This window comes from Mustela nigripes, chromosome 3 (genome assembly GCF_022355385.1).
Source record: "Mustela nigripes isolate SB6536 chromosome 3, MUSNIG.SB6536, whole genome shotgun sequence".
Classification (NCBI taxonomy): Eukaryota; Metazoa; Chordata; class Mammalia; order Carnivora; family Mustelidae; genus Mustela; species Mustela nigripes.
The window spans coordinates 158197169-158223586 of NC_081559.1; the positions used below are offsets into that span (position 1 = coordinate 158197169).

Genomic DNA, 26418 nt, shown 5'->3' on the forward strand with positions numbered 1-26418 from the left:
TGGGTGATAAGAAGGACAACAGAATCATTTCTCATTCTGTTGGCTAAATGAGTTCTCTTATATTCCTTTTTCTTCCTACTTCCTTTCCTCCCTTTCTTTTCTTTTTTTTCTTTCTTCTTTTTTTTTTTTTTTGAAAGGAAGTTTATTGTGTAGGGTCACTTTTTAAATGACGATCTGTAACTATTGATCCATGATATTTACCAGCCCTATCACTTAGTAACTTGTAGCTAGTATGACGCTAGTTTCATTCTATAGAGCATCGAGATAACTGTGTATAGGATAGAAAAACTATAATTTCTTCCAAGCAGCCTCAGTGTACAGAAGTTTTTAGAATTAATGAAATGGGGGAACAGATCGTTACACATGGAATTGATTTGAGTTAATTGTTATAGAAGCAGAGGCCTCAAATTCAAGGAATTATCCAGGGTGAATTTCTACTTTTACTTATCAGCACCCTAGTTCAGCTTCATCAGACAACATAAATGATTAGATCAGGGATATAAAACTAGTCACTAGTGAGCTGCCAATCAGTCTTGAACTATTCATGGACTGTTTTCCTACAGGCTTTTCATGTATTCATGGACTATTTTCCTATGGCAGAGGAACTATTTTATAGAAGCTAGTTGACATTCTCTAAAAAGTTTATAAAAAGTTTTGACCTTCTCTAATGCCAAAAGAAAGACCCAATATAGAAATAGATGGTCAGTTTTTTTTTAAAAAAAAAAACATCTTTTTTGAGGTATAATTCACATAATATTGACTCATTTAAAATCTACAATTCAGTGTTTTTTAGTATATTCACAGAATTGTGCTACTACAGCTACTGTCTAAGTAGAACATTTTCATCACCCTAAAAAGAAACTTCATACTCATTAGCAGTTACTTTGCATCCCTCCCTTACCTCCCTCCTAAGCTGAAGGCAACCACTAATTTTCTTTCTATCTTTATGAATTGCCTATTATAAATATTTCACATGAACAGAATAATATATCGTGTTCTTTTGTGACTGGCTTTTTTCATGTAGTGCAGTGTTTTCTAGGTTTATCCACGTTGTAGCGTCAATTAGTACTTAATTCTTCTTTATTGTTGAGTGATATTCCATTTTATGAATATACCACATTTTATCCATTCGTCAGTTGATAGACACTTGTTTTTTCTTATCTTTTGGACATTATGAATAATGCTGCTAAAAACTTTCATGCATAAGTTTTTGTAGGATATACATTTTTATTTCTCTTGGATATATACCTATGAGCGGAGTTGCTGGGTCATATAGTAACTCTACAATTAACTTTTTGAGGAACTGTCATACTCTTTTCCAAAGTGACTCTACCAATTTATGTTTCCATGAATGTATTCCAGTTTTTACACATACTTCTCAGTGCTTGTTATTGTCTGTCCTTTTGGTTATGGCTACCCTACTGGGTGTGAAAGGTTATCTCACTGTGGTTATGATTTCCATTTCCTTAATGATTAATGATGTTGATCATCTTCCCATGTTCTTATTGGCCAGTTGTGTATCTCCTTAGGAGAAATATTTAAGTCCTTTGCCCAATTCTTAATTATGCTGTTATTATTGAGTTGTAAAAAGTCATTGTGTATTCTGGGTACAGGTCACTTATTAGATGTGTGATTTATTAATGTAATGGTAATTGATGGTAATATTGCCGCAGAAAAGTTTTTACTTTTGAGGGGCATCTGGGTGGCTCAGTGGGTTAAAGCCTCTGCCTTTGGCTCAGGTCATGATCTCAGGATCCTGGAATTGAGCCCCGCATCGGGCTTTCTGCTCAGCAGAGAGCCTGCTTCCTTCTCTGTCTGTCAAGTAAATTAATAAAATCTTTTAAAAGAAAAGTTTTTACTTTTGATTTAGCACAACTTACCTAAATTTTTTTGATGTTGCTGGTGCTTTTTATGTTATAGCTAAGAAACCTTTGCCTAAACCAAGGTCACAAAGATTTATTCCTATATTTTCTTCCACGAGTTTTATAATTTTAGCTCTTACAGTTATATCTGTGAATTAATTTTTATATGTGGTCAGGTAATAGTCCAATCTTCATCCCTTTGCAGGTGGTCATTCAGTTGTCTCAGTGTCATCTATTGAAAAGGCAATCCTTTCTTCATTGAATTGGATGTATTACATTAATTGACTTTCAGACGTTAAACCAACTTTGCATTCCTGGGTTAAATTCCACTTGGTTAGAACGTATAATCTTTTTTATATATTACTGAATTCATTTTGCCAGTATTATGTTGAGTAGTTTTACATCTATACTCGTAAGGGATAATGGTCTGTAGTTTTATTTTGTGTTTGTGTGATATCTTCATCTGGTTTGGTATCAGGGTTAATTCTGTACTCAAATAATTGGTTGGAAAGTACTACCTAGTCTTCTATTCTTTGGAAGAATTTGTGAGGGATTGGTATTAATTCTTTAAGTTTTTGGTAGAATTCAAAAGCCATCTGGTCCTGGGATTTTCTTTGTGGGAAGATTGTTAATTATTAATTTAATATCTTTCCTTGTTAAAAATCCATTCATATTATCTATTCTCAAGTCAGTTTTAGTAGTTTTTGTCGAAGAATTTATTTATTTTGCCCAAGTTGTATAGTTTGTTGGCATATGGCTATTTACGTATTTCCTCATAAGTATTTTAAATTTTGTGAGGATAAGGATCCAAATTACTCTTTGTTGTCATTTGCTTTCAGCCTGAAGAATTCCCTTCAGTCTTCCCTCCCCCCAAAGCAAGTCTGTTAACAGAAAATTCTCCAACCTTTTATCCATTCTTATTTATGTATTTAATTTTCATTTTAGAAGCATAGTTCTACTGGATGTAAGGTTCTTGGTTAACAGTTTTTTACTTTCAGCACTTTGAATTTTTCATCCATTATCCTTTGGTCTTTGCTATTTCTGATGAGAAGTCACTTCTTAATATTATTGGGATTCCTTGTATGTGAGTCATTTTGCTTTTACTGATTTTATTTGTGGTTTTCATCGTTTGATTATGATGTATCTAGGTGTCAATCTCCTTGCTTTTTTCTTGCTTGGAGGTTGTTGAGCTTCATGGATATGTCAGTACTTCTTATCAATTTGGAAAGTTTTCAGCTATTATTTCTGTGAAGATCTTTCTACCCATTTTTGCTCTTCTGGTCCTTCCACTGTGAGTATGTGGGTACAGTTAATGGTGTCCCATATTATTCTGAGGTTCTGCTCATTTTTCTTCCCCCCTTTTTTCCTCTATATTCTTTAGGTTATGTAACCTGTATCAATCTAGTATCAGGTTCACTGATTAATTATTTTGCTAGTTTTAATACACGGTTGAAACCTTTACTGAATTTTTCTTTTCAGTTATTATAATTTTCAGCTCCAGAATTTTTCCTGTAATTTTTATCTCTTTATTGATATTCTTTTTTATTATATTATGTTATATAGTGTTGCAAGATTCATTGTTTATGTATAGCACCCAGTGCTATTGGTATTCTTTATTTGCTAAGACATTGTCATCATTCTTTTCTTTAATTCTTTAAGTACGCTTTCCTTTAGTTCCTTGGACATATTTATAAAAGCTGCTTTGAAGTTTTTTTCTCATATATCCTACAACTGGGCCGCCTCAAAGGCAGTTTCTATGGCCTGCTTTTTATCCTATGTATCAGTCACACATTACTATTTCTTTTCATGTCTCATTACTTTTTTTTGTTGTTGTTAAAAACTGAACATTTAAAATAATATATTCTAGCAACTCTCAGTACTGATTCTCCCTTTCTCTCTCTTGCCTACTGAAGATTGGTGGTGTTTTTGTTGTTTGCCCTTTATTTGTTTAATGATTTGGTTGTACTAACTCTGTGAAGTCTTTTTCTCTCACAGTGTACAGATTCTGATGTCCCTGTTTAGAGTGCTTTTTTCCCCTCCTTTTTAAACTTTTAGTCTGGCTCATGAGGAGTCAGCCTTGGATCCCCATAAACCAATTATTGGTCAAAGGTTGTGCACAGATGTCATTAGTCAGTTATATTTTCCCCCTTTACTGTTGGATGTACATGTGACTTGGGGGCTGTTATTAAAACTTAAGGAGTTTATGTTTTTGCCTCAAGTTCAGCTATAGCCTAATAGCTTGGAGGTTCTCTCTACCATCAGCCTTGAGAGGATACAGACTTGGGCATGCACATACTTTTCCAAGTTTCTAGGATCCAGGTGATTTTATTATTATCTTACTTAACAATATTTTCCTCTGTATCAGAATAGTGTATTTTTCAGATTGTGTTTGGTCAGAGTGTGCGTAAGCCTTTTATGCCAGTGAAACCTCTGCCTTTTGTTGATGGATCGGCCTGCAGCTTGGAAAAGTTTTTCAGTCTGCCCCATGTCCTCTTTTGATTATTCATGAATATGAACATAGGCATAGCTTTTCCAATCACCAGAGTTTACTGTCATCCCAAGAGGGCTTTTCTTGGTTGTTTCTTTTCTTGTTTCTTTCTGTTAAATTTTGGATTGCTTGGTACTTAGCAGTATCATGAAGCTTCTGGCACTCTTTTAAATGTTTTCTACCAAGCTCTCCATTGTTTTCAACAATATCCTTATGCATGGAATTATCTATGTTCTGCTCCAAATACAGTCACTATCCTGGGTAAGAACTGCAAAACTCTTTTTTTTCTTTGCTTTCCTCTTTGCTAGGAGATCCTCACTGCTTCCCAGGAACTAGGCACAGTGATAATGGCCTTTTTCTCCCAGAGTGATATCCTTAACAGGTGCTGGAAGAGGAGGGTGGTAGCTCCTGATCTTCTCTGTTTGCCTCTCCCAGTGTGGGACCTCTGCTTATAAGTAAGCTGAGACAGAGATGATCAGGATCCAGGTATTATTGGTGCCTATACTTAGGGTAGGATTTTTACCATATGTTGGGTAGAGGAATAGGCCTCAGCCCTTTTGGAGTGGAGTGTCCATAATAGTGTTTTTGTAACATGGAGCTGGCAATGGGAGAAGGAAGCAGGTCATGCATGGCCCAAATGCTGTAGACTCTCATTGTTCTCAGATTTAGTAGTTTTTCTTGAGTGAATGTTCATCCATTTGCTTTAGACCCTTAAGACAATTTTGAGAGACTTTAAGTGATTTTTTTTAAAAATAGTTTTTCTCAGTTAAATGTTTTATAGAAGACAGACCTGCCAAATTTCTTTCTCCATCATTCTGGAAGTACCACCAGGAGAGTCTGTTTTGCTTTCTCGGAGGTCACATGAATAGGTTACCTCTGAGGTATTAGGGGAGCCCCTCGGCTTGAGTTCTATAGTGTTGACCAGGAGTTTTGTTTAGTTGCCTCTGTATGCAGTAATCTGTGTTAGCTACCAGATTATGTATAACTTTTTTTTCCTTTTTCTGTCTTTCCAACTATCTTGAAAGGCTTATCCTTTTTTTTTTTTTTTTTTCCTCTACAGATAAGAAACCCAGGCTCCAAGAGGTAAGGTAGTTTGCCTACAGTTATACAACTAGTGAGAGGCCACCTGTCAAACTCCAAAGTCTATGCTTGTAGTTATTAGACTATATTGCCTACATATAGATATTTTAATGTTATTTTCATTTTTATAAGGTTTCCCTTTTTAGCCATCTGACTGAAACAGATCTGTCTCAAAAGCTGCTGATACCCATACTATGACAGCAGAATATATTGGTGTCTGTACCTTCTTTTTGGACATGTTTTCTCATTCCTGTTTCTTTCTTATCCTCATTTCTCATTCTGTGGCTGGGCTTGATCTACCTTGGCTATCTGCCTGGTATTTAAAACTAAGCCAAATTACTGATTGCTCCTGGGGCCTTCAAAACCCAGGGGAAGTGAGTTTTCCTCACTAGAATCTATTGTAGTGTTCCAAGACTCACTTTCACCTCACTCCTTATTCCATGGGGCTCAAAGTAGATAAACAGTTGTCTGGCAACTGGACTATTTTCAGCTCTGAGGACACTGGAGAGTTAGGTTGAACCAGGTATGGAAAAATTCCCACAGGAGACAGTGTGTAGTCAACACAGAGGGACCTCCAGATGCAGGTAATGGGTGCAGAGCTCGTCTCTTAGGAAACCCATGTTGTGTCCTTGGTTTAGCTGCCTACTAGTTGTATGACCTAGGTCCAGTCTTTTAATGTGTATGGACCCTAATTTTGTCACGTGTATAATGAGAGATGTTTGACATTTGAACCTGTAAGGTCTCTTCCAGATTGAAAAGGTTGTGATTTTTATGAGAATCCACAAGGGATCAGTGAAGCTAAAGTTCAGGAGAGCAGGGCTTCTCTCATGCATATGCTGTGAAGCAGATTCCTTATATAACCAGAGGTGAATTTTTTAACCATCTGATTCCAGAGTTGAATATTACAGTGTGTGTTAGTTTATTTGTGTGTGTGGGTTAGAGCTCTGTGAGTTATCTATGGAGAATTGGAAGAAGACAGATAGAAGTTGGCCAAGTAAGATGAAGATACTGAGCAAAACTTAGAGGTAAGACAGGACAAAAAGTATAATTTCAAATCAATCCCAACATAACATAAAAGACAAGATTTAAATGTTTAAATTGACTGAGTGAAAGAATGAAAACCAGCAGCCAAATCCAAGAAAGGCTGATATATGGGCAAGAACAGGAGCTTGGGCAAAATATTGTTAACCTTTCCTCAGTAGACACAACTCAGTAGGTCTCATTAGATAGTCTCTGAATCCCAAACAGCCGATTATTGAGTACTTATTAGTCCTCTGTGGAAACTGGCATCTCTATAGAGGTACTGGGCTTTCCCCAGATTTTATATGTTGCAAATTGTATTGGGAGCTCCTGAAAAACTGGACTGAATCTTAATCCATTTTTCTATTCTCAGCATCTAGCACCATACTTAGTGCATATTAGTTATTCATTCAGTGTTTAAGGAATAGTGAATTGTTTTAGGTAGGTCTTTCCTTAGAATATTAGTCGCCTGTAATAATTAAAAAAAATAGTGGTTCCTTCTACTTATTGATGATATTGTTGACCCATCATAATTTGCTTAGATTTTTCTGGTTATATAATCAATACTAGCTTATTATAAAAAACATGTACATAAATATAAAAGTAATAAAAATCATTGTGATCTTTTCTCCTAGAATCATTGCTAACATTATAATTTTTCACTCTAATTTTTCCATATCATATATATTTTTATTTATTTTTTTAAGATTTATTTATTTATGTTAAAGAGAGTGTGTATGTGCACATGTGAGCAGGGGAAGGGCAGAGGGAGAGGAAGAGAATCTTAAGCAGACTCCCTGCTGAGCACAGAACTGACACAGGCTCAATCTCATGACCCTGAGATAGTGAGCTGAGCCAAAACCAAGAGTCAGGTGCTTAACTGACTGAGCCACCGAAGCACCCCATATTTTTGTTTTATAAATTTGAGATGAAACTGTATATATTTTTGGTTTTTTATGCCATATATCATGGACATTTGCCACATACTAATAAATATCCTTTGAAATAAATTTTAACGATTACAAAATAAAAATATACAATAAATAACATAACCAAAACCCTCTTGTTGGAATCCTGGTTACTTCTTTTTCTTTTTTTTCTACTGTTTCAAATAACATAGCTATACAAATCCTTTAATACAGAAGTAAAGAATAGATTTTTATTTAAAAAAAATTTTTTTTTTAAAGATCTCATTTATTTATTTGACAGAGAGAACACAAGCCAGGGGAAGGAGCAGAGGCAGAAGCAGACTCCCCACAGAGTGGAGAGCCCAATGCGGAACTCGATCCCAGGACCCTGGGATCATGACCTGAGCTGAAGGCAGATGCTTAATGACTGAGCTACCCAAGTACCCCAAGAATAGATTTTGAAAGAAGAGATTTTTTATGTTTTTGATGAATACCAGAATGATTGGGATAGTCTAGGGAGTCTTAAGAGGGTGGCAAAAAATAACTTTGAAACTGCTCCTATAGATATAAAAATGGAAATAAAATTCCTTGAAACTATTTTTTCTGTCCAAATATTATTATGTAAAAATGTTAACATAATAGAATTTATATAACATTATAATATAAATTTATAATACAATGTAAATAGCATATTTAATTATTCAGAATTTTAATATAAATACTGAAAAATTTAGGCTCTTGATATATTTGTTAAGTTGTTTTCCAGAAAATTATACACATTTACTGTCCTGTCAGCAGCATATCTCAACATCCTTAAAATCCCTGTGCCTTCATATTCATTAGGATTTTTTTCTAATCTTTGCCATTTTGATTGCTTAAAATGATATTTCACTATTATTTTATTTTGTATTTCTTTGCTTATTGGCAAAACTATTATTTTCATTTATTTATTGGTTGCTTATATTTTTCTTCTTTATACATTATCTGTGACTATCCCTTGCCTACTTTTCTATTGGTACTTTTTTTTTTTTAAAGACTATTTGTTTGACAGATCACAAGTAGGCAGAGAGGCAGGCAGAGAGGAGGAAGCAGGCTCCCTGCTGAGCAGAGAACCCGATATGGGGCTCCATCCCAGGACCCTGAGATCATGACCTGAGCTGAAGGCAGAGGCTTTAACCCACTGAGCCACTCAGGCGCCCCTCTATTGGTACTTTAAGGATATTCTGATTGATGTATATGAACTCATTGCTTACCGCAGATTTAAATTCTCTGTGGTCACCTGTTTCAAAGTGAAACATTTATGTCACTCATTTATGCTCCCTCTGCCCTATCAAAGTGCTCTAAGAAACTGAGCTCTTTAGCTCAGTTTACGCAGACTTTAGAACATCAACCTCATGGTTTGCATACTGGTAGATGACCTACTCTTGAAATGGCACTTAAAAACTTAAGAATCCAGTCAACCTGGACTTAGATTTTGGGCTGAGTGTGCTGATTGGAACTTCTGCTGGAGGGCCATGTCAAAATTGTGTACCTCATGACTTTTCTTCATGGAGATGATTTAGGAGTGGGAGGAAGAGAGATAGAAATAAGACTAGGGTGGGCTTAATGTATAGCCCACATATACATATAATGTATATATAATGTATACTTGACTAGCAGTTAATGTTTAGTTGTAGAACTGTTCTAACTGGGTTTAAATTTAAAGTACATATGGTGTGTTATAGGATTTTAAACTGTTTTCAGAATTATTGGGAAAGCTCATAATGCAGATTTGCTCATAATTTGAGCTTTTCAGGAATGAATTTGAGAATCACTCTATAGAACCAGGCTACCAAGACTGCTATTGCTTTTCCTAGATTAAGCGATGGCTTTTATCAGAAAGTTGCAGTAGGGAAATCCAGACATTACCACAACTGTGTTTGCCTCTGAAATAATAGAAGCAGTAGAAAGAAGCCTTCACCTCATTCTGCCTTCCAGATCTTGTTCAAGTACATACAATTGGTGATACTTAAATTACTTCTAGAACCCTAACTGTAGGGAGAAATTTAGTTTTTAGATTTTTAGTCATTATATACAGCAAAGCACATTTAAAGGAAGTTGAGGAATGCCTGGGTGGCTCAGTCAACGGTTAAGTGTCTGCCTTTGGCTCAAGTCATGATCCCAGAGTTCTGGGACGGAGTCCTGCATCGGGCTCCTTGCTCCATGGGGAGCCTGCTTCTCCCTCTGGCTGCCATTCCCCCTGCTTGTGGTGTCTTTCTCTCTCTCTCTCTTTGAAAAATAAGTACTCTCTCTCTCTCTCTCTCTCTCTGACAAATAAATAAATAAAGTATTTTTTAAAAATTTAAAAAAGGAATCAAATAAATAAATAAAGGAAGGAAGGAAGGAAGGAAAAAGGGAGTAAGGAAGTTGGAATGGATGTTGAATGTTAGTTGTCCATACCTAACACAATGCTCATTTCATTATGCCTCTTTGATAACAATATGATATGAAGGGTTTTTTGCATAAATAAATAAGGAAAAATGGCCATTGATCATATAGTCCACATAATGCCACCAATATCAGTTTGGTCCTCTGTAGCAGATGAATTATAGTGGCTTTGAAAGGACTAAAAAGACCATAAGGACAATAATCATGAAATGAAATAGGGGCACATCTCCCTGTGTATGCTGATGGACTGAAGAGAAATGTTCTAGGCTGGTTGTCAAGTTTGCTATATAAATTCAAATGGGTTCTCTCCTTCATCTTTTCTACTGTTGCCTTTTGGATGCCTCTCTTTAAGAAATATGATCCAGTCCCATGACTTTAGGTACTACCTCTCTATCTATGACTTTTAATTGTACATATATGTGCCTGACTTATGTCTGCAGTTCCAAGAACTACTGGATGTTTCACAAGTCCCACAAATTCATCATCCTATCTCCCCTTTGTTTCTCATATTCATTAATGGCATTATCATACACCCAGGGACCCAGAGTTGGAGCCTCAAATCTAATGTCTGAGGTGGTATCTTGCTTTCATGTTTTTGTTCTCTGCCTGGAATGCCTATATTTAAGGATTCGGCTCAAATGCCTCTTCTGTGGAGACTTTTTCTATGCTTGCTCATTCCCAAACAAGTATTGACCTCTTCCTGTCTTCTGCTTTTCCTATACCCTATATATGCTTATATCATAAGCATTTCTCTCCTAGAGAATAAGCCTCTTAAAGTCAGAGATCCCAGTTTCATTGGTTCTCATCTGGGGGCAGTTTTGCACCCCAGGGGAAATTTGGCCTGTCTGGACACATTTTTGATAGTTGTGACTGATACAGGATACCACTTATCTTCAGTGGGTAGAGCCCAGGACTACTGCTAAACATCCCATAATGTACAGAACAGGCCTCTTTCTCCCCCCTTAACAAATAGTTATCCATTCCAAAGTGCCAGTAGTGTTGAAGTTGAGAAACTTTGCCCTTCTCCTTAGCATGATGTCTCATGCACAGAAAAGCTTCAAGAACTTTTAGTTGAATGAATTATATCTTTCCATTTATCTTGCTTCAACATTTAGTTGGTCTTAAGTGTCACACATGACTCTTTTTTTCCATCCTTACTGTAGCGTCAGAGTTCAGGACCTAACATCTCCTGACTAGTGTTATAATCATCTCCTAATTGATCCTCCTGACCCCAGGCTTGTTTTGATCAATTTCAATAGCATTGCTTTAATTGTCTTTGTAAAATATGGATCTCATTATGCCACTTCCTTGCTTAAAATCTTTTCATTGTTCAGGGTATATTTCAAATTCCTAGAACCTTTTAAAAAGTGACTCCAGGCTGTGTTTCTAGGCTTATGTCTACTCCCTCCCTAGCCACAAACCTTATGCTTCAGCCACATGGGCCTAACTGCTCTTGCCTTAGCATATTCATATCCAATTTGCCTTAAAATCTGCTTCCTGGACCTCTGGCTAGCCTAACGTTACTCTAACACTAATCCTAACTCAACCCAACCCAACCCTTCTTTGCTTGGAGGATTCCTATTCATTTTTGAAGACTCGTTTAAAATGGATCTTTCTTTAAGTCTTTCTTGAATCCAAACCTAGTAAACTTAATTGTTCTTTCATCTCTATTCTCTTAGCACTTTACCTATAGTATGCAATGATCATAATTTATTGAAGTCGATTGTTTACATGGTCCTCTCTGCTGAGAAACTGTGACCTCCTCCATGGTAAAAGCTGCATCTTTTTTTGGTATCTCCTTTAGCACTAAGCTCAGAGCCTGATATGTAATAGATGCATATTAAATACCCATTGGTCTGATTAATAGATTGTGAGAAATATCCCACATTTAAAAATGATATTAAAAACTTATTCATACTCAAAACGAGTTTCCCTTAGTCCTGTGTGATTTCCTTATGTCCTTTATGTCCTGTCCTATCCAAATAGCAATACGTTTTGATGTCCATCTAAAGCAAAGGCACATAGCAAAGAGAATGGTAAATGAACATCAATCAGATCATCATTAGGTTGTTTGCCACAGTCTTTTTTTTCTGAAAATTTAAGCAGCATGGACTAGAAAGTTTAGAAAGATGTAGTTAAAGTATATTCCAAAATATTATTGTATTCCTCTTATAGGAACTTAAAATAGCCTTACTGCATACTTTTAGCACATCTACCAAAGGAAGAAATTCCATGGCCAGTAACTTTGATCCATTTCTTAGTGAGGTGCTAGCTAATTTGTGCACAAGGCCCCATCATCAGATAATTCGTTATTTGTGCCTGTCCTCTTCTCCTCCTTTGGTCTCATTGGGGAAATATCACTTCTAGTTCCCCGCCCCCCTTCAGGGCTTAATCGTTGTCTGATATCTAATCATAGTGTGAGCAAAAGTGTTCTAGAGAGCCTGTATTCACAGGTGATTCTTGAAATTTGTAGATGTGGAATCAGCTGAAGGATCCAATTCCAAAGTGTCAGAGGTTACAGATTTTCTCTCTGCATCAAGACAGTAGTAGGAATGGGGAAGAAGGGGCAAAGGGACTTACATTTATTGAATGCCTTTATACACTAGTCATTGTGCAGATTCGTTTACTTACATAGTCTTTTGGGCTAGTTATTGTTCACATGTTCAAAATGACAGGCTCTGGGAAGTTTAGCACTTTGTTTAAGGTGACATGGTACTATGAGACAGAGCCTTGCCCCAAGTCATGCCTTCCCAAGAGACTTTCCTCTTCACCTTTTCTAATAATGGTGGATATTTCTGCCCACATCTCCCATGTACTTCTATTTACCTCTTGGCTATTACCTTAAGAAGGGGACTTACCATCTATCTCCTGTGTGCCTTCACACTCTCACACAAACACAACTCAGGAATCACAAACCATAAAACAAAAACATGACTGAATTTGATTGCATCAGAATTAAGAATTTCTACAATGAAGGATACCATGATGAAAGCTGTTAGATGACAAAATGGGAGAATATCTTAACATTGTGTAAAACTGTTATGAGATTAATATGTACAATATGAACTATAGGAACTCAACAATAAAAAGGCAGTTACCCTAGTAGAGAAATGGGCAAAGGTTCTAAATAAACAATTTAAAGAAGAGGAATCCTAAAAGCTAACATGTGTATAGAGAGAGCTTAACTCATTAGTAATCAGAACAATGCAAATTTTTAAAATAATGAAATAATTTTACAGCAGAGATGTAAAATTTGTTGGGATTGTGAGGGCAAAGGAATTCTCATGCATTGATTGGTGGGCATGGAGCATGGTGCCACCATTTTTTGAGAACATACCGGTCATATTTAGCCAATTTAAATATATTTTTGTACTCAGTGACCCAGTAATTCACTTCCTTGGTCTGTTTCCCAAAGAAATTGTCAGTAAGTTACAGAAGGCTAATTATGATAGCCTTGTTTGTGGGGATAGGGTCCATCTGGAGGTCCCTTGCTAGGAGAGTAGATGTATAAGATGTGGTGGATGCCTCCCAGGGAATGTTTTACAGAAGTCAGAATCAACAGACTAATGTATGAATAGCAGCATGGATGGATCTTATATACAGAAAGCTGAGTAAAAATAACAAAAAATAGAATGAAATACACAGTACATTTGCATACATATAAATACAATTTTGCATGCCCAGAGAATAATATTTTACATCTTATAAGACATACGAAAAAAACATCTTAGAATTGTTGTCCATGTAGGACATGGGGCAGAAATGGGAATGAGGAAGGGGGTTAAAAGAAAATAAATAAGTTTTTGGGGCGCCTGGGCAGCTCAGTGGGTTAAAGCCTCTGTCTTTGGCTCAGGTCATGATCCCAGAGTCCTGGAATCGCGCCCTGTATCGGGCTCTCTGCTCAGCGGGGAGCCTGCTTCCTCCTCTCTCTCTGCCTGCCTCTCTGCTCACTTGTGATCTCTCTCTGTCAAATAAATAAATAAAATCTTAAAAAAAAAAAAAAGAAAAAATTTTGAAAACAAGCATATAAAAGAGATTTGCCTTGAGGAAGCCAATGAGGATGGTATACTCTGAATTAAGGAGTGTAATTAACCCATCACTCTGCATTTGATTTTAAAAACAAAAATCCACTTGCTGCTTGAGGCATAAAGTTAAGGTAGGTGTTTGGGTAAATTGTCATTTTCTCCAAGAGAAGAGAAAGCTGCTTCTCTTTTACTTTTTAAACATTATCTGGTTCCTTCTTCCCCCATAATCTTAGGATGTTCACTCAGAGTTATGCTTATACAATGTGAAATCTTGACTTTTTACTTAGTGTTTTTATTTTTCTTGTAATATTTATCTTTGTCGTTGTTGTCTTCTTAGTTTCAAAGCTTCTGGAAGCAGGGCTGATGTCTCTTTTCATTTTTTTGTAGAGCTTTTAGTACCGTTGGACGTTTAGATCACATTAGTGATGTTCCCAACGTTCAATGTTATGAAAAATTTTCCACGAAGAGGTTTTCTTTTGAGATTCTGAAAATATGGATGATACGCTCTGTAGACTTTCCTGCTGAAATGAAGTGCATTGATAGGACCCAGGTATCCTTTCCTTTCTATTAGACATCCTTATCCAGCTCACATTTCATCCTTTCCTTTTCAATTTTTAAGCAAATCTGATTCCTTTTCCTAGCAGAAAATATCAGTGGTTAATAACTGTAGGTTTTTGATTACTGATGTTGTGGGTGAATTTAAGAAATGTGTTCAGTAATCAGGAGGTTATAATTAGCATTGAACTGAATCATGTGGAACTAGGAAACTGAGGTATTTGTTCTTCATAGTTGGGATTCTCTATGTCTCTCCTTTTACTCTTTCTCTTTCTCTGCTATTTACTCTGCTTGTCTCTATCCCTTTTTCTGTGCTTCTTTCTACTAACCATTTCTGCCTTTCTTTCTGTTTCCTTCTTTATCTCACTTTCTTCTTCCTGTCTCTTTTTTTGGTTTGGACTCTCTCTCTCTTTCTCTCTCTCTCTCTCTCTCTTTTTTTTTTTTTTTTTAAGATTTTATTTATTTGTTTGACAGACAGAGATCACAAGTAGGCAGAGAGGGAAGCAGAGAGAGAGGGAGAAGCAAGCTCCCCACCAAGCAGAGAGCCTGATGCGGGCTTGATCCCAGGACCCTGAGATCATGACCTGAGCCGAAGTCAGAGGCTTATTATTATTATTATTATTAATCTTACCCACTGAGCCACCCAGGCACCCCTCTTTTTTTGGTCTCTTTTTGTTTTCTGCTTCCTAGTTTCTGGTTCATAGCCTCACCAACAGGGTAGTCCAGAGCCTGATATATTTGCAGCTAGGTCAGATTATTGCTCTAGATTTAATTGGAGCTTCTATCTTTTTCTTAGTCTGTAAAAGTGCTCTTTGACTGTCCCATTGTATTCTTAAGAATTACAGTCCCCGAAACAAACTGGTGAATACATATTTTATACTCAGAGCAGTAAAGAAACATTTTGTGATGAATTTCACAATGAAAATTGTTTCCTAAGAATCAGTGCCATTTTGATGGCTACTGGGAAAATGTATCAATGATAACAATTGACAGAAGGTACTTTTATTTCTCCAGGGGAGCTCAAAGGCCAAAGTCTTATGGAGCTCCTTACATTCTTGATTTCCTTTGTATTGAAAAATTGCATGGGAAATTTCCAGAAAGTTTCAGAGCTTTATATCATTAAATTGAAACATTTTTCTGAGGAAAACATTAAGAAAATTTGTCTTCCTTAGAAATAGATGGCTTAGACGTTTTGGATCAACTACTGGTAAATAATGCATTAAGGCCCATGGCCTGATTGACAAAGTGGGTGATCAGTAAACCACTGGGACCGGATGACATCCACCCTGTATTTTTTAAGGAAATTAAGGATGAAATTGTCAAAATTGGTTAAATTGTATTTAACCCTTTTTAGTTGCTGTTGGGCTTAAGAATTATCAGATTTTCCTTGAGACCACATTCCATAGGAATTCTCCCAAGACCTTGGAAAATACATTTTGTTGGTTATCGTTACTTATTACATATACTTGACAAGGTAATGTATAGGGCATTTCTGAAGGGTTCATATCGATGACTTGTTGGAGGGAAGATGATGTCTGAATAGTGGTAAAAGCCTAGGATAGTGCCAGATTGGATTTATTGCCAGTGGGAACTACTGCACACTTATAAATAGGGAATGTGAGGGTAGACATTATTCGGACCACATTCTTTTGGTTCTGTGACAAATAGATGGGAAAGAAGAAAGACTAGAGAGATTTCAGATTTGAGAGACTAATAGTTTGGAGGAGTAATGACCTCAGAAAAGGAGAGCCAAATATTATATAATGGAGATCAATTCATACCTTTTGCATATGAGAGATGAGGAATGGGAGGAATCAAAGATTACAAGGCTTTCAAGTCTGGGTCTTGGAAAAACCATAGGGATGTCACAGAGAGAAGGTTGGGGATGGAAGTTGGCTGAAGGCAGTAGTTAATAGGGTTAGTTTGAATATACTGATCTTTTGAGGTTGATTCCATAGAAAACAGTCATGTTCTCTTATGCAACATCCCCAGAAGCCACAAAGTGGTGACAGTGGACCAGAGAGATCACTGGTTGCGCCCACATATCATTTCTTATTTTCTTCAGTTAAATTCTATAAAGTATTGAATCCTCTGTTGATCCTGCCACAACAGTGATTCCTGTTTACTTCTCTGTCAACTCACTGTACCGTGAGCCTGATTCAGACACAGGATGCCTATAATCTCTGTCTCTTCAGCCCCTAAGGCAGCCCTGGCCACTTAACTGGTACTTGGTAATTGGTTACTGGCTTGGCATCCACTGTATGCCTAGCACAGCGTTAGGGGTGATGATACACAGATGAATCAAATCTGGAGCAGTGCAAGTAAGATGGGAACAAGAAGAGGGTTAGTTCTCTCTGGGGGTTGAACAAGCCTTCAGAGGGACAGGACACTAAAAGATGAAGGATTCCCTGAGGCTAAGAAGGGAGAAAGGGGATACCCAGGACAGGAAAGAAGACAAGCAAAGATACAAGATTGTGCAAGTATAAGACATAGTTGCCCAGTGACTGGAGGAGCAGGTTCATGGTGAGAGGATGGAAGAGGACGGTGATGGGCCTGGAAAGGTACAAAGATAGATTGTAAAAAACCTTGCTAAGACCATCTTGCATTTCCTTACATTTCTTAGGACAAACATTATTTCTAGGGTGAGGAGAGGAGGGTAGAGGGATTAGATGGTAACCTCATTTGGCATCTCTTAGTGGTAGTGTAGAGAACTAGGAGTGAAGAGTTTTGAACTTTAATCTTTGCTACTAACTACTATGACCAGGTCAAAGTTATAAAAATTCTCTGGGGTCAGTTTCTGTGGTACTTATAAATATTATTATTAGCATATTTGTATTTGATAGGATTTCTGAGGGTTTTTTTGAGTTAGATATCTAGTTTTTTGGTTTTTAAAAATCGAATAAACAACAACAACAAAAAAAACCAGTTCATACTCTTTTGGTCACATGGGATCAGTGAAGTAATTGCCAGTCTCAACTTTGCAGGCAACTGTTAGCCTCATCGCCTACTGATATACCTCTCCTCCTTTATGCTGCCATTTCACAGACTCTGTCAGCCCTACTATGATCCAAATGGCTTTAAAGCTAATGCAGCTTTTAGTGACAGAACTAGTTTGCAAAATGTGTTTTTGTTTTTAGCAAACTCAGACTACCATATTGTGATGCGCCTGAAAATTGCCTTTAAAGTGCATTTTCTCTACTTAATTTGGGGGAAATTACCACAAAACGTTCAGTGCTTTGTTTTCTGAGAAGGCTCTTGGTTCTCTCTCTCAGTTCATGGAATAAGACATTTGCCCCCTGACTGCATTTATGCATTATTCTTATCTTGAAGAGCATTTATTAAGCACTCATCTGTGAGAGCTATGGATAATATACATGTTCTGAACAAAAAACAAATAGCTAATAATATGCAAACAGGAAGTATGAGTTTCATACAGTATCTTAAAATAATATTTTCCTGATTAGGAAAGTAATATACTTCTTTTCAAATGTAAAAATTTGAAAAATAAAAGAAAAGTACAAATAGAAATTAAAATGAAATTCATATGAAGTTCTGTTGCCCCAAAGCAAGAACTATGAACATTTTGGCCTGTATGTATATGCTATTTCTTTCTATGCATTTGCATATTTATATACATGTACAATGTGTTGTGAACATTCCTCCTTTTTTTTTTAAAGGTTTGTTTGTTTATGTATTTATTTATTTTAGATGTCGAGAGAGAGATAGAGCATGAGCGGAGAGGGGGCAGAGGGAGAGAGAAAGAGAGAGAGAAAGGTAAAGAAAGAATCCACAAGCAGTCTTCTCACTGAATGCGGAGCCGGACACTTGCTCAATCCCAGGATCCTGACTGAGATCATGACCAAAGGGGAAACCAGGAAATCATTCAGCTGCTTAACTAACTGAGCCACCCAGGCACCACTCTCCTCTTTTAAATGAGAATATAGTGCAGTTGTTCAGAACCTGGCTTTGAGGGTAAATCTGGATTTAATCCTAGTTGGCCTTGTGATGTTTATTGAATTACTTAACATTTGAAAGGCCCTGTTTTGTTTTCTATAAGAATGAGGATTGTAATAGTGTTTACCTTATAGGGTTAGAGTCAGGGCAAAATGAGGTAATACATTCAAAGCATTCACTGCCCGGCCTATTGCATTTTATTGTATGAGTCCTTCATTATTGGATATTTTCCGGTTATTTCTAGGTTTGTTTGTTTGTTTGTTTTTCTGTACGTAATGTTTGCTGAGCTACATGATACAGTTTGGTATCATCACATTTGTTACCATTCAGTTATTGATCTCTGTGTCTTGTTCAATTACAAAAAGAATTGCTGAGACAGACTCTCACTCTTTGTGAGATTGTCCCATGTGGAAACCTTTCCATTGATTCCTGAGACTTGGGACGTCTCTCAGCTGTTTCCCTCATATCCTCATATAGATTTGGTTCCACCAAATGACCTCACTTGGTTGCCGTGGGAATTTTTTTGTAGTGATGCCACTCTCTCATTTGCCCTCCTCAAGGGTTGGAATGAAACCTGGCTGGATGGGGCTGGTAACATAGCTGTACATGACCTTCTGGGTGGGTCTAAAAGCTGGCTGGATCCTAGTCACCTCAGGCAATGGGGTCAACCATGGGATTTTATGTGAGTGGCCACTAGAGCCCTTTTAAGCAGGGCACGTTGGTCTGGGGATGGAACCAAGCGGGGATTTAGGGTGCGGAGTCACATATCACTAGCATGGGGTGGGATGGATGCAGGGGTGAGGCCAGCACTGCTTTAAATGAATTTGCTGCTCTTTTAGTTGAAGATACTGGCTTAGCAGTGTGTCTTTTTGTGCCTTGTGATGGCTTAGAGCTTCATACTCCTTCCTTCATCCCTACTTATATATTTATTGAAAATATAATCAACCTGAGAGAATATTTAAATTTAACAAAACTTTCAAAGTTTGACTTTAGCAAAATGCTATGGCATTTTGACTTTAGCAGAAAGTCTAAGTGCTGCAGGAGAATGAGTGGCTCCTGCAGACCCTGTAGAGAACTCCCTGTGCAAGTGAGCGTATCCCGATTCTAGGCACACACCTTCCAGAAACGCTCACCCGGTGCTTAAGGAGACATGTACGTGTGTGCTTATTGCAGTGTTGTTTGTAATAATAAGAAATTATTATTATGGGAGAATGGGTAAATAAATTGGAGCAGGTTTGTACAATGGAATACTAGAAAGCAGTTAAAATGGATGAACCAGAGTTCCATATATCAGCCTGAATTACTTCAATAAACAACACTGAATTTAAAAAAGTGACTTGAGGAAACATACTTATCATACAATTTATATGAAGCTAGAGAACATGCAAATAATGCTAGGTTTGCACATTTGTATGTATTGAAGATACAAGCACATGCATAGTTTGAACACCACAGTAAGTGTTGTCTCTGGAGAAAACAGAGAATGGGATAGGGAAGATAAAACATCACACATTTGTAATCTATGGATATTTATTTAAAGAAAATAAGAACTGAAGCAAAGATGATGAAATATTAAGATGTAAGGAGATTGAAGTATATTTATATTATATCTATGTTTATGTAATTACCATATTCACGATTTATGAAAATGGGGAAAAGCGGGGAGAGAGAGTTTATATATGTCCACAATAAAGAGAAATTCTTGCAAGGCAAGGGAAAGAAAGAAGTTATTGTACCCCTGGTCCCTGTTTCCTTTGCCACGGAAAGTCACTCTGAACAGTTGCCCATGGATCCTTCCCGTGGTGGTCTATGGTAGACACCTTCCTTTTCTACCTGCACAGTTTTTTTTTTTCTTTTTTTTTTTAAATATAATTTTTTATTTTTTATAAACATATATTTTTATCCCCAGGGGTACAGGTCTGTGAATCACCAGGTTTACACACTTCACAGCACTCACCAAAGCACATACCCTCCCCAATGTCCATAATCCCACCCCCTTCTCCCAAACCCCCTCCCCCCGGCAACCCTCAGTTTGTTTTGTGAGATTAAGAGTCACTTATGGTTTGTCTCCCTCCCAATCCCATCTTCTTTCATTGATTCTTCTCGTACCCACTTAAGCCCCCATGTTGCAACACCACTTCCTCATATCAGGGAGATCATATGATAGTTGTCTTTCTCCGCCTGACTTATTTTGCTAAGCATGATACGCTCTAGTTCCATCCATGTTGTTGCAAATGGCAAGATTTCATTTCTTTTGATGGCTGCATAGTATTCCATTGTGTATATATACCACATCTTCTTGATCCATTCATCTGTTGATGGACATCTAGGTTCTTTCCATAGTTTGGCTATTGTGGACATTGCTGCTATAAACATTCGAGTACACGTGCCCCTTTGGATCACTACGTTTGTATCTTTTGGGTAAATACCCAATAGTGCAATTGCTGGGTCATAGGGCAGTTCTATTTTCAACATTTTGAGGAACCTCCATGCTGTTTTCCAGAGAGGTTGCAACCAGGTTGCATTCCCACCAACAGTGTAGGAGTGTTCCCCTTTCTCCACATCCTCGCCAGCATCTGTCTCTACCTGCACAGTTAATGCTCTTTGCTCTTTTCACCAAACTCTGTGTATCTTGGTGATTATTCATCCAATGACTTTTGGTAATTTTGTCTGAAGAAGCTTTTCCTTCCTGAAGGTAAGCACAACCGTAGTTTCTTCAATGCTCTGTTATAGAATCACTGGTCCAGGATACATTGGATGAGTTTTAGATACTAAATTGTAAGGACAGATTGTGTTCAGACCCAGATCAACCTTGAAAATAAAATATGTTTGTGTTCAGATTTGGAAAGTTCTTTTCCCATTTCAGGTTGTCACACAGCTGAATATATTAAGCTTGGGACCAGGCACGATGTGAGGGTGAACATATGTGAGCGATTCGCATCCGTAAAAGAAAAATGCACTTTTCATGGCCTTGGGCAAAGCGGGAATTCTGTAAACTTTTTGGTGCTGTTGCTACTTTTACAAGTCACTCTATGGAGACCATGACTGTATCTTGGGGTTGCTGCTAGATCCAGATATTGTTAATTTTGTCCTCATTTGTATTCTATTCAGTTATATCAAACCAAATGTTTGTTAGGGACTTTTAGGAAGGTTTTAAGAGTGTGGCAATATAGCTATTATTTATGAAAATGGGGAAAAAGCTCCTTTTAACTTACCTGAATCTTTCTTTGAACTAAAGAAAGAAAAATAAAATCCACGAAGTAGTGAAGTGGGGCTCCGTAGTTGCTGTAGCCGCCAGGTGTCTGGGCTGGCTCTGACAGACATTGTTGTGGGATCACAATGAGCCTAGATACAGAGAGCATGAAAGTCCCCCATCCTTGTCATCACAGAGTTTGGCTTATAGCCCTCTCCCCTCAAAGATGGAGTCTTCTGGCCTTTCTGATACTGTTTTCTATTCTTATCCCTCCTTAGGGAGAGAAATCCAATGTATTTTTGCTACTATTTTCTAGAGTTGAATTTGGAAACATCTCAAGACAAGCTCCTCATGCAAGATCTGTGGGAAGAAAGGAATCCTCTTTATCAATCTAATTGTAGCTCAAATATCCCCTACACCCACCTGTTTTCTCCATTGTGGTGCTCACAAGATGTAGAAAGGATAGTAGTTTAGAAGTGCTAGGTGGGAGTCCTTTGTCCTTATGCTTTCTTAGGGTCTCATGGTGGTCAGGATCCTTCACTTCTTTGAGCCTCAGTTTCCTCATCTTTAAATGGGGCCATAGTACCTACCGTGGAAGTGATATTTGAAATGTCTGACAGCCAGTTGAGCTTGGCTGTCAGCCAGTCAGATAGATAGCATTCACATATGGAAAGATTCTCCCTGACACTTAATCTGCTGAATATAACCAGGACTATCTCACAGAGTTCTAGAAGGGTAAAATTGGATTGTGCGTGTGCACCTGCTCTGAAACTGCAAGGGGGTACACACATCTGTGTTAACAGTGCCAAATTCATGAACTGGGCAGGGCAGTTGAGAAGTGCTTTGGTCTGTGTAACCAAAAGAATCTTTAATGAGAATGAACAATTACTTGCCCCACAGTTTCAATTTATTTAGAAATCAGTTTCCTATCAAGCTAAATATATGCTTATTATAAAACCCAGCAATGCCACTCCTAGATATTTACCCAAGAGAAATGAAAACGTGTGCCCACACAAAGGTTCGTATGTGAGTATTCCCTGTAGTTTTATTTGTAATAGCTAAAAACTAGCAGCAGCACACCTGCCCATCACTTGGTGCACAGATGAGCAGTGTGGTGCGTACATACTCTGGAGTACTAGTTAGCAATACAAAGAAATAGAGGACGGATGGACAGCACAACATGGATGACTCTCCAGAGCATTCTGCTGACTGAAAGAAGACAGACGCAAAACACTGCATATAATGTGAGTTTATTTATATGAAATTCTGTAAAAGACCAAAGTTTAGTGACAGAAAAAAGATCACTGGTGGCCAAGGGTCAGGGATGAGCTGAATAGATTGACTGCAAGGGGCATGAGGGAACATTCTGAAGAGATGGAAATTTTCTATAGCTTAATTGTGGTGGTGGTTACCTGACTATATTTGTCAAAACTCATAGAATTATATATTGAAAACTAATTAATTTTATTGTAAGTAAATTGTACTTCAATAAAAAGCTGGTTAAAAAGTTGAAAATAGTTTCAATAGTTTGCTTGTGAAAAAGTAGAAAATGTAATTTTGAAGATTAAAGAGGAACATTCTATTACAAATTAAGATAAATCTCCTTTATAGTTTATATATTTCAGTTTTAGCTTTCGAGTAATACATTTTGCAGCCTCATCTCTTGCAGTAAACCTTAGTCTCTGATAATACCAAACTTGCCAAGAAGTCATCCATACATATCCTGTTGTTTCTTTCTTTGCTGTTGTTCATTTGTGCTGAATACTTGTCTAGAATAGCTTCCTACCTGGCCCTCCCTGGGACTCCTACCTCCCCTCTCCCTCACCTCCCTTGAAGATTCAGTTTGGAATTCAGACTTCCCTTGATTTTTCCTCACTCCTGCATGTTAGGACAGCTTTATCATTGCATTTACCAGATTACACTATAATTAGCTCTTTATGTGTTTGTCTTCTAGAAAAAAATGATAATCTTTTAGAGATAAATCACCATACCTTACACATTTTTTACCCCAGATGTCCACCACGTTACTGATGGTCAGTGAGTGTTTGAGAATGAATGAATGGCAGTGCCTCATGAATGGAGCTGAGGCAGAGTGAGGTTCTGAAAAGAATGGAAAAGAAGGGAATCTAGGAGAATCCCAATCCCTCAGTGGTTGGAGTGACTTTGGGCAAGTTGTTTAATGTGTTAGCCTTAGTTTTCTCTGATAGATAGTGAGGGAACTAGCCCCATGCACTGGATAGGATAGCTGTGAGACATGAATAAAAGGATGTATGTGAAAGTACCCTACGGAGTACAGTTTGCACGCATACATCTTGGAAGACTGTCATTTCTCAGCTCGAGGATATAGTAATGCCAACCAAACCAAATAGGTAAAGTCTGTTCACCTTCAACAGTTTACATGGAGCCTCAGTGTTACACTGACATGTTTACCTGACTCCTCGCAGCATCTAGTTAGAGCTTCCTCGGTGAGAGACAGCAATAGACTTGTCAAATCCATTCACTCTTGTGTATTTTGCATGGAAGCACTTGCCAACCAGTCTCTAAAAGTTTTGAAGACATGGCTCCTGTCTTATTTATCTTTGGATCCTCTAAGTTCTTCATAGAAAGCATTGTGCCCTGAAATGTTTAAATGACAAACCAAGTACAGCTTAACACAGAAGTATAGAGAAATGTTGCCCAGTTTTTTTGTTTGTTTTGTTTTAAAAGAAGGCTACATTTCAGGGTGCTTGGGTGGCTCAGTCAGTTAAGCATCTGCCTTAAGCTCAGGTCATGATCCCAGGGTCCTCGGATAGAGTCCTCCTTCTCCCTCTCCCTCTGCTTGTGCTCTCTCTTAGTCTGTCAAATAAATAAATAAATCTTTATTTTTTTTAAAAAAAGGCTACATTTCAAAATAAAATTGTAATTGCTTCTCATTTTTAGAGTCTGCTCAAATAATTTTCCACAGAAACTTTCCAGCTTTAAACTCTACAATGTTCTGGATCTTGTTGGGGGGGTGGTCTTCTGATGTCTTTGGAACTTTTTAAGACTAAAGAATTTCACTGTATCTAAGATCCATTTTCCACAAGTCCTAAAATCTGAACTATAGCGTGTTACCAGTGTGATATTCTTTATAGCATTTCACAGTTTTTTTCATTTAAAAAAATAATATTTTACCTTGATTATAGGGAGAAGGGAACTATGTCTTATTTTTTAGGAACAGAATAAGCCCGAGGCTCTTGATTCACTCTAATTGGCTAGATTGGTCATTATTTTTAATTTTTACTAACCTTACGGATATTCCTTAAAACAAAATGGAATAAAACCTAATTAGTTGTATAAATTTTGAAGTACATTAAGAGCTCATCAAAATAATATTATTGATAATATGACTCCGGACATAGGATTAAAAAAAAATACATGAAATTGACAAGAAAATGTTAGAGATACTGAAATATTTTACTGATATGTTTTATATATAAATATATATAAATATTTAAATTTATGAGATGGAATTATAATAGAAAGCAAAAAAGTCTATATTATAGTAGTTATAATAACTGTTTCTACTTCAAGGTGAGTTAAACCTATGTTCTAACCTTGGTAAGCAATTTAAAATCATTTGCTGCCTTGTTGATTTAACCTTTCAAATATGTCAAGGGCCACTGACTTCTTGCAGCATTTATAGATATTTATCGAAATGTGTTTTTGGTTAGGATGTGAAAATATTTGGGGAATAAATCCAATACTTGTGCTTATTTACTTTACATAAATCGCATTTTCCCATGAGTGACGGTGTAAGTGGGAGTAAGTGGAAAGAAAGAGGAACTTGAATATAAACCAAATGTTTGTTTATGGGCTTTATTTAGAAATCCACATTAGTGACTCTGATAGTTGGGATATTAACCCAATAACTCCTTTTCTTTGTTGATTTTTATTTTCATTTACTTATATATTCTTATGAGGCAATTCTCATTGGAATACCCAAAGAAAGATATTACATTTTTACAAATGGTTCTTTCCAATATTGTGCTATAACAGTATTTGCATTTAGGAACACTGCTTTATTTCAGTACAGCTTTTTTTTAAACATAGGTATTTTCTGTTTACGCTCTACCCCCACCCTTCCAAAAAAAAAAAAAAAGCATCATAACCTCTCATTTTATATTCTTTTTTTATATTCTTTCAAGATAGTTTGGCATCCTTACTGGATTATATGCCATAGCAAAAATGTTTCCCACCCATTCATCTTTAATTACATTTAAATTTACATTAAAATGTAAAAGGATTAAAAGCACTTTAAAAAATGGTGTGTCTATTCACTAAACAGCATGTATTAATTTATAACTGTTTATTAAAATAAATGTGGTTAGTCTATGTCTCTTGCCTCATGCATAATAAAGAACTTCTCTTTTTGAAAGTAATTGCTGTAAAATATTGCTTGAGGGATTAAGTGCTAGTGTGGTTGGGAGGTAGTATCTTTGCTTTTGGGCAGACTGTTTTGAACATCTCAGGTTCAAACATGAAACTGGGTAAGGGTAATTGAGATCAGGGAATGACAGAGTGGTTAGAAGGGGTCCTTAGATAATGAAGTCCTTGAGAACAGAAATGAGGTCTTCTCTATCTTTTCTAAAATCCTAACGGCCTGGTGCAGTACCATTCACGTGGGAGGAAAGGACATTGTTGCTACTGGAACAGCCAAGAGACAAACAAAACCGAGCTTGATCTTACAAAATGCTGAGTCCCTCTCAAGATTTTCTTCTCAAGCTGGGCTGGTATCTGCTACTTACAATCTTTATAGAAAAGAAACAACATACTCATCTTAAAGAAAGCTAGAATGTTTGTCATTAAGCCTGACAGTGATTTGGGCCCTCATTCAATTAGAGTGAATGACTTCTACCTGTGGGGTTAGGTCAGAAGGCTGTGGTTG

General features: G+C 37.0%; 1 protein-coding gene across 3 annotated transcripts in view; it reads left to right on the forward strand.

The window, feature by feature from the left end:
* The window catches only part of CPQ (carboxypeptidase Q), a 383503-nt gene that overhangs the window by 96561 nt on the left and 260524 nt on the right, over positions 1 to 26418 (forward strand). The gene's annotated exons all lie outside the window — the stretch shown is intronic.